This window comes from Corvus brachyrhynchos, unplaced genomic scaffold, assembly GCF_000691975.1.
Source record: "Corvus brachyrhynchos isolate BGI_N302 unplaced genomic scaffold, ASM69197v1 scaffold17, whole genome shotgun sequence".
NCBI lineage: Eukaryota > Metazoa > Chordata > Aves > Passeriformes > Corvidae > Corvus > Corvus brachyrhynchos.
The window spans coordinates 14,189,764-14,206,676 of NW_008240046.1; the positions used below are offsets into that span (position 1 = coordinate 14,189,764).

General features: G+C 34.3%; 1 protein-coding gene across 1 annotated transcript in view; it reads right to left on the reverse strand.

The window, feature by feature from the left end:
* Window positions 1-16,913, reverse strand: part of TENM3 (teneurin transmembrane protein 3) — a 1,268,339-nt gene that overhangs the window by 862,426 nt on the left and 389,000 nt on the right. The window contains exon 5 of the mRNA XM_017744521.1: window positions 15,408-15,447. The gene's annotated coding sequence lies outside the window, so the exon portion shown is untranslated. The remainder of the gene's footprint in view (window positions 1-15,407; window positions 15,448-16,913) is intronic.

The following is a 16,913-nucleotide window of genomic DNA, read 5'->3' on the forward strand; positions in this document are numbered from 1 at the left end:
GTGTACCTAACAGCCTTTCACTAACGCCAGGCTTGAAGAGTTTTATCTGGAGGCTTAGTGGACCACAAGTCAACTCTTTAACTTAAAAAAATAGGAGAAAACCATCGGCGCTAGACTAGCAGGCAGTCCCTGTCAGGAAGCTGCGAGCAGTCAGGTGGCTGGGCCCTCTGGCTGACCAGGAAGCGCTGCTGTGTAAGCTGACAGGAAAGCAGACAGGCTGCCACTTGAAGCTTCCTACCTTTCAGCAGAAATGTATAGGAACTGACATGCCTCCTCCAAGTGCTTCATTTCTGATGAACGAGCACACGCTTACCAAAGGATGACACTTCACTGAAAGCTGACTTCCTTGAAGTGTAAAATGTCATATGGAAACAGAGATGCATCTGCTGGGCAACTATATGCATATGAAGCACAAAAATACTTAGAAGTAATTGAGAACAAATTAAAAAAAAAAAAGAGAGAGGAAAAATTGAGCTCAGAAAGTCAAGAGACAATCTACTTGATGACTATTATTTTTCCATTAATAAATCTTATTCTGTTATTACCATCCCCTAAGTCTTGTTTTGTGTCACAGAAACACTGAGGAGCTATTCCTAGCAAGTCTAAAGTCTGTATCCGGTTGGTTTTTTTTTCATGAAAGACAGGAAGGGAAGAATGTAAGGGCAAAAGCTGATTGACATTTAAACTGTATCTGCAATAGTGCTTGCCAAGAAATGGAGAAGTAAAAAGTGAGCAAAAGCCGGAAATGAAATTTTTTTTAATGAAGTTCAGAAAATATAGTAGCACATATGTTCTAATTGCTATTATATTGTTCAAAATTAAGAGTAAATGACATGAAGTAGGACAAGTCAAGAAAAATATAACAGTGAATGAAAAATGCAATGATTATTCAGTTAAGATCAATAAATTACATCTCTGAAAACTTGTTTCTCTGTATCATTCCAAATACGTGGTGAAATCTGAGATCTAAAAGATAAAATCTTACACTTCAGACTTATCTTCTATACTTGTTTGCTCTTCTTAATCTCAGAATACCATACTTTTTGAAGGCCTGCATTTTGGTTTAAGTTGGTTGTGCTAGATATGCACATAACTATTACCAATAGAAGCAAATGGTTATTTATGTACAGTAATTTAATTCTCATGCATGTAATTTCAAACATGAATATTTCTTAAAATAGCTAAACTCGGAATACCTAAGATGAAGCCAATCTTCTAAAGCAGGGAAAACTGAGAATATGCATAATCCATCTGAAAGTGCATCAGTATCAGTGAGATCTTTTTGGAGAGTATCTGTGTTGCTGCTATAGTGACATGATTGTTTTACTTCCAAATCTTTTATAGGCATAGGTGAATTTAAAAAACCTGATTATTTATGCAGGTCACTTTCTTTGTACTCATTGTACCAATAATTAAGAAAAGTTTAGAATAGAATCAGTATCTCTTTTAGTTCTAATATGACAAAATGACAATAGCAAAATTTACATTCATACATTATAATTAGTAGTGAAACAAAGCCAGTTCCATGATTTCTGCATAAAGTTACTTAATGTGAAATAAATTCACTTAGTATTAATGAATACATAATACTGATTGCAGAACTATTATGACTATACATGTTGAGTATTACACTGACACACTCATCAGACCATTCATGCATTGAAAACAGTATTTTCAAATATTACTGCAATTCTATATTCTTTATATTTATCATTTCTTTTGAGATATATAGCTCTAATATATATTTCACACAATAGATTTCTAGACAGACTATTATTCTAGAATTTACTAATATTTATTATTTAAGATGGGCAAAGAAAAATTTTATATCTTAACAGTTTTAAATAAAATGTATTTCTGATATATGCCAAAGATGCCACAGGATGCAAAAAATAAAAATAAAAAGGTGGGATTTTTCTCTGCCACAAAGCTTTCCTTTTAGTTTCTTATTATTTCTTTCCAGACTGTAGTTTTTGCACATTAAACATGCAACACATTAGATAGAAGACATCTCTTTTTTTTATATGTTGAGTTTTTAAAATTCTAAATAATTATGATTGCACACCTATATAGATCCTACTGTTATCCTTTATTTTTTTTCTTAGTAAGGTGTAGCCAACATCCAAATTCAACCCATATCGCACAGAAGCAAATTCTTTATCAAAGAGAATAATAAAAAAAAAATCAGTTCAAAATTGGGAAACCTCATCAATAATTTTTTCTTGAGATGGGACCATAAACATTTCATAAGTTAGTTGCAAACCAAACTGAAAACAAATTCTATAATAATTATTTTCCTGTGTTTTGGAAAAGGACCTTTTGGCATTCCTCTGACCAGTCATATATTCTTGCTAACAAGGACAGTACAGCCTTAATGATCTGAAACTCGTTTATCTGGGAGACATAAAATTCAGTCACACAAATGGATTGTTGATAAACTAGGGTCATTGAGCAAAAGATCCTGCAGAGTCTGTAAACTCTGCAGGATGGAAACTCTCTCCTGCAGAGTCTTTCTTCTGAGAAACAAGTAAACTCTGCAGGCTCAGACATTTCTGTACACAATATTTTATACACAATAAAACAGATTTATTGAAGCAGTCCCGACAGACACACCAGAGTTTGAGATAACTATGTTTTGGTTAACACAATTATACAGTTAGATGTGTGCTGTGTTTTGTTTGTTGACTTCTTTTTTTTTTTTAACTAGTGCTGCTATTTCATTTTTAGATTTCATTTTACACTTTAAGGATTCCTCCCATTTTTCCCATTCTGACTTATACTAGACTAAAAGGCAAAATCTAGAATAAACTTTATTACGCAATGCTTTACTCCAAGAGGTGAAAAGAGGCAAGGATCAGTTACAGTCAGAATTTGTCTGTATTCCCTACTGACTTCTCTCTATGTTCACTGTTTTAATACAAGGGGAGCAAAAAACCAGTTCACCTATGACAACAAGCACAAAGCATCAACTTCTACAAATGACTGAAAATGCTCTAGCAACATAAACAGTATATTACATTAGAGGAAAAAAGAAAAGTTCTACCTTAATAGGAATGATTTTCCTGTAATTTCAAAGTATTTAGTTTTTAGAGAAAATAGAAGAATCTTCCTGCAGGGGATGTCAAAAGGTAGAACCATCAACTATTGTAATACCCTATAATAACCAAGATAAGTGAGATTTAACAACTCTGCAGGACTTAAGTTTATATCCTGCTTGGAAATTATAAAGTAGAATTGCAGACAGCCCTCTCTTTTTCCTGTGGCTCCTGTGAAAGAGTTGTGTTTTTTATTACATACTGAGCCTTTTTACCACAACACAATGCATTCTGATATTATTGATCATGCATTTTAAGAATTTAGCTGTACTGAAAACAAAAAGGACATTTTTGGATAGATTTAAATCAGAAACTACACACTAGGAAGCAAGAAAAAATAATTAAGAATGTTTTGCACATGTAGATTAATTAAAAGTGGCTTTAGGTAGCAAATATTTCAATTAAAATGGAAACTGGAAATTTCTGAGTATTTCTTGGCAAAATCTCTGCTCTTCACAGCTGACCTATTAATTCGTATCAGCAGAAAAAATCTCCCATGAAGACACTCCAATTTATTTTTTTTAAACAAATTACAATATTTTAGCATGTCACAAAGGAAGCCAAGGTAATCTAATGTATTTTAGACCTGCCTGAGAGCAAGTTTCTGTCCAGCTATTCAGCTGCCATTAGCTAGCGCAGAAAGCAGGTGTGGCTTTGTCCTTACTCCATCAGACTATTCATATTCCACTGTACAGCTGTGGACCCTGTTTGTTTAGTACAGGCCATCCTCTTTACCTTTTTTACTGGACCATCTCAGCTTCCTCCCAGGCATTTTGCACATGAAGAGACAACAAATGGAAAAGGACGGGTGACAACTCAGCTGGCAGGCTGGTGCAGCACTCTGGCCAGAAAAAAAGCTGGCAGTGACAGAAGCAGGGGGGAATTTAGACATAGTTGAGGCAGACATGAAGACTGATGGTAGACTGACTAGTTGAGCTGGGTAAGGGCAGAAGTCATGTGGAGGTGGAGCAGACTAGGCTGATTTGGAATTTAAGGATAGGAATAAATAACTAGGCAGATAAAAAACCATGCTAGGCAAAGCACTGGAGGCTAAGGAAGAGGAGGGAGCTTTTGTAACAAAGCAAAATTGACAGTTCTAAATGCATTTAGATGAGTCAGCAGCACTGATTGTCACACAGGCACATGTGCACACACAGATGGACACATCTATACTGCAATGACATTTTTCGAAGGCATACATTTTTTGGTCTATCTCCCATTGGATTTTGGAACACTGTAGCTGACAACACTAAAGCTGCTCCTCTATCAAGGAAGAGCCCTATCTGGAGCTTTTTATCTGAAAATCCATAACTGTGTATAGTGTATATTAGGACAAAAGTGGCTTTCATTTTAAAACAGTTCTTAATACTGAAAGAGCTAAATATTGGGAATAAAGACTGCTTTTCTAAATCTGTAGTGCTATAATTTTTTTTTAATAAGGGGATAAAATAAAAAAAATCCCCTGAGACTCAATTAATTCCAACTGAATTCTTAAAGAATATATGAACTGAGTGTAATTGTTTTGGTTATTCTTTTCCTTTAGTCTGTTTGCAAATATCTGAAAATGAAGAAAATAAACTACCTTCTATTCAGTATATTTAAGCAAAAATACTTCAAAATATATGAAAAAAATAGCATTACAGAAAAGCCTTGGATCATTAGGTTGGTTTGATTTTAATTAGAAGGGAATATAGGCACTAAGCCTTAAGAGTTCTAACCCCTAACTAGAATATATGTTATTGCTATTTGTAAAAATTGTTTACTTGAAGCCTGAGCAGTTGTCTTGAAGTAACTGAGGATATTTAAAATATTTCTCTTTTCTATAAGACCTGTTAATTACATTTTCAGTTTGTGTCTTACATTTTACTGAAAACGTCCCTGGAGAGTCAGTTTCTTCTGTATTGAAAAAAAAGAAAAAAACATTAGTGTGTACTATGATAATACATATAATGAGCAATTCATAGAATCATTTCATTTAGGTTGGAAAAGGCCTCTCAGGTCACCAAATCCAACCATTAACCCAGCACTGCCAAGCTCATAATTAAACCATGTCCCTACACAGCCCATCTGCACATCTTTTACATACCTCTAGGGATGGTGACTCCACTACTTCCCTGGGCAGCCTGTTCCAATGCCTGAAAACTGTTTTGGTGAAAAAACTTTTCCTAGTACCTAATCTAAACTTTTCATGGGACAACTTGAGGCCATTTCTTGTCCAATTTGTTGTTACTTGGGAGAAGAAACCAACTCTCACCTCACTACAACCTTCTTTTGGGTAGTAGTAGAAATTGATAAGGTCCCCACTCAGCCTCTTCTCCAAGATAAATTATCCAAGCTCCCTCAGCCATTTCTCATCACACTTGTGCTTTGTAACCTTCAGGAATTTGTTCTTTGGAAATGCTCCAACACATCTGAATCAGGGACTGATCGTTATCAATTAACAAGCATCTATATTTATGCAGATTACTAAGTTTTGATTTGGAGTGTAAATTAACTGATCAAAATTTAAAACATCTGTAACATGTTGCAGTCTTAGGCAAAAGAGTGAAGCATAAAGAAAAATGTAAACCAGGGAATGTATTTTGTAGAACTATGGTTGTTATCTAGATCAGAAATGATGAACTACTAGCATCTCTGCAAGGTTTGGTAGTAGCAGAGATTTGCAGTGGTGCTGATGCTGACAATGCTTTATAAAATTAGTTTGCTACTGCTCTCAGGAACGATTTGTTGCAAATGACCTTTACTTGTTGAAGACGAAGACAAAGAAAGGACATGAGATAAAAATGTGGAAATCAAAACCAAGGTCAAATAAAACCTGCTGAGCAGCACACTTTCAAGTCAGTGATAGGCAGTGATAGGCTTTGTAGAGATCAGTCTATAACCACATGAATCTATAGGATTAGATGGGCCTAGTAATTGTTCTAGCATGTAGCCTGCAAATTTCTTGAAGCAGAGGCCCAAGTAGATTTACATGCAATGAAAGTTTTATGTAAAAATTGAATCATCTCCCTACAGTCTTTCTATTAAAACTTAATACGTGAGATTATAAGAGGCATAGCTATATTGCCTTTTACCTACATGGTTTGTGCTTGTAAATTGTAAACAAATGTAAGAACACTAACACTCATCCCTAAATTATCTTTCAGTCCATTGCAGTAAAAGCAACATAATATAGATTAAGTGCTTATTTTTTCAGATTATACCTAATAACCTATAAAGTCATTTTCAGTTGCAGTTCACTGGAGTTAATTTAAAAGCATAATATTAAAATCAAGGTGTCTTCACAATTAACTAGGCATTAAATAAAAGTGTGGTCTGACATATACTGAGTTAAATATATACAAGTAAACTCTTGCAGGCAAATGAGAACAGACTTAATAAAAATTAAAAATGAACTCTCTATGTAGGTGTACACTCAGCGATGTGCATTATGACATCTCAGTTGCTAGAGGAGAGCAAGAACAATTGCACCAAGTTTGTGTCACTGTGAAGAATATTCAGTTAGAAGTTATTTTTTGGAACTGATAACATTTAACGAATTTTTACAAATTAGTTATCTCTGGGCATAGTTTACAGCAATCTGTGGTATAGCAATTTATAGTTGGGTATTTTCTGTATAAAAAAGAACACTGGATAGAAAGTCATCCTTTGAGCTCTTATATTTTTTTCATATCCTTTCATCACTAGTAGCTTTACTATCAAGAATAAGATGAAGCAGGTTAATTCCTCCCTGTGGCTAAAGTAACTTAAACCTGAAGTCCAATATATATGTATTTAACTTTTTAAGAAATATGTTTCCCATTTTGTCTTTTCTATTACCATTACTGAGCAGAAGTGTGAACAGAATCTAGAATCGTTAAAAAAGGGGAGAACCCCACAGAAAACAGTTCTTTTTACATCAGACATATTATCCACATGTTTTGCATAAGTTTAAATGTAACTCTATTTTAAAAGAAACTGAATTTGCCAAATTTTAGAAGGCAGGGAATTTTACTTTGATTATGTGGTCAGTTATTGCTTTATTACTCTCACACTTTAGTGATTCAATAAAACAGGGTTAATAACATGTAACAGAAGCTCCCTCATCTGTTAATCCTAGTTATTTCCTGCCTCTCAGAAAAAAAAGGAAGTATTTCAGTGATGATCATGAAATTTCATCCATTTTCTATTTTATCCTTTCACATCTAGCTCAGAGGACGATACAGAAAATGGTAGAAGCTATTTCAATGTGTTAACTGTATATATATGTGTATATTTCTTAAGAGATGTTCAGTTTGTCCCCAGCATATTTATTTCAGTAGGAAAACTATTTGAACTGTTATAAATACAGAGCTAAGTGGAAAAAAGGTTTGTGGGTTCTTTGTCTCTAGAACAAAATTGTTGTAAAGCCAGTAAACTTTCTTTGAAATGTTTTACTTTTCCTTTGATAGTTCTGAAAACAGACTTAGCTTGGGTAGTGAACTTCTGGGTCTAATTTAATTATGTTGTGAATTGGTGTGAAAGTTTGCTACAGTATAAATGAAACTTGTTTAAAGCAGTCTCAACAGGGGAAGCATGAAAGGATGACGTACATCAGAAAGGAGCTTTCTGTGAGGTTTGCAAAGCTGACTGCAAGAAGGTTTTTCTATGCTGTTTTCTTTCTACTGAAAAAATCTCATATATGCCTCTACTTAACACACGAAAGAAGAAAAAAATATGAACTTAGGCTGGAGGACTCAAAGCAAAATAATACTGTACTGCCAACCACTTGTTTTGTACTCTAGTCTGAGACAGAAGCTTCTTGAAGACTAATAGCTGCTGCAAGCTTGAAACCTCTGGGTAGTTTTACATTTTCCAGTGTTTCCACAGGGTAGACTACACTCCACAGTTCTTCTAAATGAGGGCTATACTTGAACACACAACTGTGCATTAAGAAAGGTGTGGCAGAGTAACATCTCATTCACTGGACACCTGGGAAGTATCTGTTTCAGCTGAATCCTAATAGTTTCAGATGCAAATGCATCACTTGAAACAAAAAAACAGTGAGCAAGTATGAATACTGCAAGCCTGAGGAAGCGGGTGGTATTTTCTAGGTTATATTTGTAGTCACTGTATTTGTTTCCTAGATTGAAAATTCTGGTAGATCTTTTTATTTCCAAATCACAATACTAGATAAGCTAAACATAAGTGTAAAAAAATGCCTTTCAGATAATGGAAGCAAGCTGTAATATCAATAGGAATTTTACTGTATCCATAGCTCAGGATACCTTATCTCATCAAGGTGAAAGCAACAGTTTCATAACGACCTGGGGCTTGAATTACTAGTGTTGTAATAATTTAGTAATGGGGAATTTGATGAGTACTGTTGTAACAGTTTAATAATGGGGGAATCTGATACCAAATGAAATATTTGTTCTTACAGTCTCTCCTGGTGAGAAACCTAACTGAAAAAGCAGGGAAGAACCATAGCCATTCCCAGATAAATGGATTACTTTCACCATCACCTCTATTGAAAATGTTTAGCTAAATGAACAATTCTTAAAATTCCAAAATAGAAAAATTGGCAGAGTGGTTAAACACAGTAAACATGCTGGTTTTGATTCACAATTATCACAGACAAGAGTACTTTATCTCACTTCTCAAGATAACTGATTTTAGACACTGCATTGAGCAATTAAAATGTCATATAGATATTGGTAAAAACAGTAGGAATAATCTGTCTACTCTGACTCAAATAGTAAACCAGAAAATTATTTAATGTTTCTGAAAAGTGTAAAACTGCAACATCATAAAAGAGTCACACATAAATCATTGTCTAACTGAAAAGTCATTTTAAGGTGAAATAAAACAGGACTTCCAAATCTCTGTTTTCATTCAAAGGGGAAATTTAATCTGCATCTCTTAAAGTTGCAAGAACTTTGACAATATAAATGGATTCTAATTCACAATAATAAATTGCTCTACCTGTAAATATCTAGGGATATTTAACTATAATGCTCCATATACTTCTGTGTATAGTATATATCCTAGAACTGACTTCTGGCTGACATCTAAATATGAGAATGAACTGATCAGTTTTAATAGAAACACATTAATATGATTGGTGGATGTACAATAAAAGAGGTCCAGAAGTTCATTTCATTTAACTCAATTAAGACATTTAAAGGCTAGTGAGGAAAATAGAGAAGATTTTAGAATTTTGCTCCCAAACCCCAGAAACCACTGCTAGTAAATTCTGCTTTGACCCAAACACATGACCTTTCAAGCACACAAACCGAGAAGAAAATCTACACTTCTTGTTCAATAAAGTCATAAATATAATTGTACTATTTTTCTTCCACTTTTTCCACTTTCTTTCACTCAGATTCTACATCAAGATATCCTCTAATATACAATTATCACCATATGAAACTACTACAACATAGGTTAAAGAAATGGCAAAGGCATAAAATAAGTACAGTTATGCACTTAAAAAATACAAAATTACATATAAGTTAAAAGGATTAAGGTTTCAGATCTGAAAATCTATATTAGGATGAACTATATAAAAAGTAGAGATCTGGTGTGAAAGATAACACTTCCTATCTGGCCACAGGTAAGGTTAAATAACATAGATTATATGTATAGGTATAGAAATAGGCCTTACTAGAAAAAAAAAACCCAAACCAACACTTTTCATCCAGTTGCTGTTGGAATACAACCAAGCTTACCTTAATGTATCAGCACTACTTCTACCATTAAAAATGCTATTGAGATTATAATATTGTATTGTCACTCTTTTTTTTCTTTTTTTCAGAGAAGGGTCTACTGCCAATTGTGAATGTATTTTGTAAAAAATATAATTTGGTTTGCTAGAATGCAAGCTCATCCTAAATTGATGTCTTACATTTTATATCTGGCAGTTTTCAGGGGGAACATTATGTAGACATTTATTAACAACAACAAAGTCTGTTTTAATTCTTTAAAAAATACGACTATTTAGACAAATGTCAAAAAGGAATATAAACACTACTATACAAGACAGACACGTGCTATCCTGTGAAAGATAATTTGACTAGTCAGCAAATCCCTACTGGCACAAATGTGAGGAGACACTGGCCAGAAAAATCTGTCTGGTTTTCAGAATGTGTAACATTTCTCTTAGAGAAATAAAAGGGTCTCTCACTAAAATCTTAGCTGCCACATTAGCATTAAATCAGTGCCTGCCAGCAAACATGGTAAAAGGTTGTTAACGATTTTCATTGTAAACACTATTTTTCTGAGAGCTTAAACAATACTACAGAAAAGGGCTCTGGGCTAAAGTGTGGAATATTGCATATCTCTCAGGAAGTGTGTCTTTAGGCACTTATTTTTTAATTCCTTTACTGAGATAGGTCCTAATCTTGAAAAGTAAGGCTTAAGTGAAAGCAACAGGACACAATCCCTAAGAATGCTCAAGCACCAGGGACACAACATGCAACTTGCAATCTGATCCTCCTTGCTGGGATCCCAGTCAGAACCTGGTTCCTTAAAATTACTTTAAATTAAATTGATTCAAGACTACCACAGTTTAAATATATTTTATTTGGATTAAGAGCTTGATTCATATATTTCCATGAGAAAACTCCTCATGAGTATTCACGCATAGTCATTTTGCCATCTTTCTGTTTAAAAGAAGAACCAGATGTACCACTGAGAGACCAATCTACACTGAATTAATCCCATTTTCCCCAAGGACAGCTCCAGAAAAGCCACCATGAAGATACTTAGAAAGGGAAACTTTGATATCGGTCATGAAAATAAAAACTGTGAATACAAACAAAGACTTTAAAGGTCACAAAAGTTGAAAGAAAAATACACCAATTGAACAAATGCTACAGTGATAGCCAATCTGAGAATGTATGGAAATAAGATGAGCAAATACCGTGTATCTCTTAAAAATAAGAGAGATAGGATTATTGCCTGAAAAAATACACATTAACACATCAGATTAAAAAGAAAAGCCTTCTCATTATGTGTCTAAGCTAGTCCATACCAGAAACGTAGCAGTGAGCCTAGATTGCACTTCTATTTGTGCCGCCAAATAAATATTAACACAAACCACACAGACTATGCCCCCAAAGTATGTGTGAAATACAATAAATTAAATTGTTCCTAAAGATTGGCATTTTTTCAACAAGAAATTCAAACGCTGCTAATTTTGTCATTGAAACTTTTAAACTTTTTTGCCACCTCTGAAGATAAACAGAAACAGAATTCATCCCTCACAAGAAAAGACAAGAGTGTTTGCAAAATCTATTTAGCAAAACCAGAATGAAAGGTTTAAACATTTTAGAAAACATTGACCAGCTTTATGTGTTAGTAATGGTATATCTATAACAATTTTGAATCAACACCTCCCTTTCATTTCAGCCATAGCTGTCGGAGTTCAGTACCTCTGCAAACAGTGTCATAAGTCCCTAACAGCAACTGGAGCTGAATACTTTGGATCATTACTTAATTAAAAAAAAAAAAAAAAATTGTAATGGCATGTTATGGAATAATGATAAGGTAGACAAGACTGCTTTTAAGAATCACTAGCCTATAAGAAAGAATTAGTAGCCCTCCATAGAGCCTAAGATCATATCTAAACAGAAAAGTGCTCGATGACACTGAAATATGGAAGGTATACAACAATAGCAGTAGTACTGGGAACAGGCTTATCTGGTTTACTTGCGTAAACCAAGCCTTCAACATGCTAACTTAAACATTATGCATCTGAGCTTGATTAGACCTGATTTGAAATATTTAAAGTTTAATGCTGCAGTCTCCTTTATACAGAAGCAGGAAGCTAGCTACTGGATGAATGGATTTTGCCTGAGAAAGGGAGAAGGATACTTCAACACCGGAAAGACAGAAAAGATTGCAATACAAAAAGAGAACAAAAAATTTCATGAATACTTCACAAGTGGCAGCTGCTGAGTTCAACAAGGGGCAGTGCTTGCAGTGACTGTGCTGGTCTACTTTAACTAAAGAGGTTGAAATCCTTATTAATACATCAATTGAAAAAAGGTAGTGTACAAATCCATTTGTTTTAATATTTAATTTTTCTGAAGTAATAAAAGAACTTTTTTTAAAATCTAGGGTGGTTCCAAAGAGTTTCTGATTCTCATAGGAGCAACTATTTCATAACTATTAACATTTGTTTTATTGATGCACCACTCTATTCCAAAATTTAATTCATTTTAGTGATAAACAATAAATAAGAATACCCAGCTTACATGTAATCTGTAAAATTCAACAGGAAGAGGAACAATAAAGAAGTGTATAGGTTAAGCCCAAGGTCAAACAAATCAGCAGAAGTGAAGTCAGAAGTTCATAGATTAGCTGAATTCTTATTATTTAGCATTACATTGACATATTTTGTAAAACTACAGGTAAAGATTGCTTGCTGTGTAATAATGTATCCTAATAACTCTCAGTGGGAACATCCACTTGAAGGAGAAAGGAAGTGATGAGAGAGCGAACAGTAACAAATTATTAGAAAGACAGTATTCACTAAACAGTTATAAGAAATTCACAAATTATACATCTTACTGACTAGTGAGGGTGCATTTATCTCTCACCTAACATTGCAAAGGTACTGGGAACTAGCAGATGTAAACTGCAGTGAAAATAAATTTTAGTGAAAAGTTAAATAGCAGAAATAAGGAAAAGTATCTTTTGTCAGACTTAAATATACTGAAGTCCATATTGGTCAAGTTAGTATAAAGTATAATACAGAACTTAAGACTGAACATTTGATAAATATGCTGTATTTTGGACAAATGAAGATAGCTTTTGTAAAGGAATTTATTACTTTGTAGACCTACTGAAGCACTTTTATCATTCAACAGACACATGAATGCGAGTGATTTGGTTGCCTGGAGTTGCTTGGTAGGCGTCTACCTTGGATTTGCTGAAGGCTTTTCCTAGAGTTTCTCAACAAAGGTTAATATAAAAAGTAAGCAGATAAGAAGGCAGGCATGTATAACTGAGACTTTAAAAACCAAGTAGTAGAGAGTTAGAAGTAAAAATCCAGTTCCTGAAACTGAGAGATTTTGCTGCTGGACTTTTTGAAAGAGATTTTCTAGGGCCTGTACTGTTCAACTCATAAATGGTCTGGGAAGAGGGATGAGGGTTGTTAAGAAATGTTCCTGATCAAAATTATTTGGGTTAGCCAGGACAAGGACAGACAGTGTAGAATTCCAGAAATTCTGTACTCACAAGCCTGAGTGACAAGGCAAAGCAATGGCAGAATACATGCCCTGCAAATACATGTAAAGTGATGCACAAGAGAGGGTGAGGGAAGGGGGGGAATTTAACATAGTGGGCCTAGAGTTGGCATTACTGTGGAGAATGAGCCTATAGTTGCACAACTATTCAGTATTGGTATCCAGTAAGAAACTAAGAAGGAAAAGCGGAGGGAATAATTTTGAAATAGTAGAAACCTAAGAACTTCTCACACTTCAAAAGCCACAAGTAGCATGCAAAATCCAAAACAGGGCAACAAAGATGAACAGCTTCTATACAGAGATCCGAGTAGGATGCTTCTCTTGAAAAGAAGATCTCCAAAGAAGGATCTAGATGAGGCTCACAAATCACTGGTGGCATAAAGGGGATTGACAGCTCAGTCAAATCTAATGCAATGTAGATTCAAATTAAGATAGAAGAAATCACATTCAAAATGACAAGAAAAAGAGTTCTTTACACACAAAATGAACAGGGTAGTAGACCAATGCAACTCATAACTGTTCTAAGACTTATGTAAGTTTGTGGGAAAAGATTCACAGAACAAAAATCTAACAAAACCTTAATCTTTAGAAACCACATACATCTGATGAAATTTCATCAGCTAAAACTGCTGGAGGCTGGGAAATCTAGTTGCTATTCTTACCCTTCCCTGGGCATATACTTATAATCACTTCCCTGAGACAGGATGCTGTCCAGACAATTCTTAGCCTAATCTAATATGGGCATTCTTCTTTTGCTATGTTTCCCCATGTCATTACTTTTAGGCACTCTCTGAAGTGGGCATGGATGCCTTTGAGGCACCTCATCCTGTTGATGTCTGATACATTTAAAATACTTGCTTCTCAGTTTTGGATTACTCTTGGAAGGTAGAAGGGAAGAACAATGATAAAATATAAGTGCTACAGGACTTCAACTTACAAACACAGGCATTTTTATTGGATAATATCTGAAATGTTAGAAATTGTTCATGCTTTTAGGATAGTTCAATGAGTTTTTTGCATTATCATGTCCATGAAGTACCTTTCTTCAAATGCTAGTATCCCATAAGTGAATCAGTAGACAAGTGCAAACACGGAATCTCTCTGAAAAGCTAACAAGTCTCCCAATGAGAATTGCCCTTTGCCATTGAAGAATATCTCCTGGCAACAATTGGAATACCAATGAGATTAAACATAACTTCCTCTAAAGCTTTTCAAGTGAAACAACATGGTTTTATCATAGAATTAAGTAGTAACACTTCATTTAATATGTACATTAATTATTGCTGAATTATAATGGAGTGTCTAAAAAGTTGTATAATATTCACATTAATACTAAATGAATTCATTATGATGAGTGTAATTACAATGAATACTAACTACATTAATGGCAGCTAGACATGCTAGAAAAAGTGTTACCCATTTACTTGACATGTTCCAAATGGAATATATTTTGTTAATGTATTTGGAAGACTAGTGTGAATAGCTTGAATAGTAGTGTGGAGCAGAATGTTTAGCAGAGGTTTTTTTAGTATAATTGAACAACTAATTATTTTACTGTATGTTTGGCTTCTATGCACATATACATATAATAAAATCTGAACACGTTATCTGAATCAAATAAAAATAGTAAATCTTCAAATCAGTCTTATGCTTCTGATCATATTTAGTTTCACTTATACACATATAAGAATAAAATCCTAAATGCATGGTCAGAAAAATAGGAAGTCAGGAAACAGACTGTATATGCTGTTGTGCCCCAGTTTTGCACTCCAGTATTCATTCTGGCGTGCACTTTACAGATCAACCATGTTCTAGGCAAAGCCTGATGTCAGGTGGTATGTTTAGCATGCTTCTGCATTTATATTTCTTGACCTGTTGGCCTAAGCCTTACATAAACTATTCTTGCCGATGGCAAAAGAAATCTGGCTTGGGAATTGTATCTGTTGCCACATGCCAGATGTCTCACGAGCTCTGACAGTGTATTAATTGTTCACCAGTTTTTAAAGAAGAACACAATTTTATCCACAAGATAAAATTTTAGTGGATTCAGAAAAATAAAATGTGATGCCTAATTCAACAGGAGAAACAAAAAGTTACTTACAATGCTCTTTTCAATCAATGGAATGCAATTTTGCTGCCATCTGTGAAAACAAACAAAGCAAAAGAAATATAATTTCACATAGGCCACAGAATTATAGAAATTTTATGCACAAGTAAAGGGAGTATAATTAAATGCAATAGTACTAATAGGCAACTAAAATATTATCATACTTATTCTTCCTCTACTTTGATTCATTACTTTGCTTCAAAGGCAACATCATCAACTGGATTCCTTCTTTTGCACTAACATATCTAATACAGCATAAACTGTAAAAAACATTCATTGCTTTGTCCAAAGAAAAGAAAAATCAGTGGATTAGTAGGGCAAACAAGGACTGAAAATACTGCCAAACACTTGACAAAACATCAAAACACAGCTTGATTCTTTGTTCACACAACAGAAGATACAAAGAAAAAAGTATCATCCTGTAACTTTTCTTGTATTGTATTTCAGAGGAAGATGAACTGTAGCCTTCCGGCAATCGCTAATGCAGTGTTTGTATTCTGTGTTGAGATTATCCACTTGGGTGCTGCACTGGAGCTCCCTGGGCTATTTTGACACTGCATCCAGATGCTCCAATTTTGCTTCAGTGACTCAACAGCAGAGCCAAAATGCCTTAAAGCAATGTTCAAAGGGTTAGGTTTTGATGAACAATTAAAGTACTCAGAAGAAGTGTTTCTGAACATCTCTGACTGGTACTGAAGTGACTTAAGTGGCCTTAGTGTGACATCCAGGCAGGAAATATGCAATAGAAAGATTCAGTTCTACACTCAAGGTGAACGTGGATTTTGCCCCACTTTTATAGGAAAAAATAAAGAAAGTGCAAGAACAAAAGAAAAATATGCCATCATTTTAACCGCAGTATATCAGTTCTAGAAAGGGTGAATATTTGTCTGCTTTATATAAACCACTTAAAAAGGTCTAGTTAGAAATATTTTATTAAAGTTGCATTTTTCGTATATTCCCACTTTCTTGTTTGAGACCTAAATAATTTACTGTTTGAACACTTTTTAAAGTGAATGTACATCCTGTAGAACCTAAGCATTATTTCACAGAAAATAAAGATCTATGTACTTCAACTAAAGTTGTCCACAAACGAAGTTATCTAACTCAAGTACTGAGTATTATTATTCCAACTGCTAAATATTTATGGGATTGGAAACTTATTTTGGAAAGCCTCACTCATTTAATTGGAGAATAGCTTTATCTGTTAAATGCTACAAAACCAGAGAAATACTTAAGGCTCCATAACACCCACAACACAGGCCCTGAAGTTCCTGAATATCAATTTTAGGGTTCTGATACAAAATGAAGCAAGCAAACATTTTCAGGTGGCAAATGTCATTGAAGAAGGCTTTACCTGAACAATGACAGTGCATGATGGAGGTTGGAAGAGATGGATTTGATACAGAATACAAACTGTGTACCAGGTGGAAGTTAACTGTGTGAAATCTTGAGAGACACATGCTGAGAAAACTGAAGCATGTCCTGAAAGAAAGTAGGGGG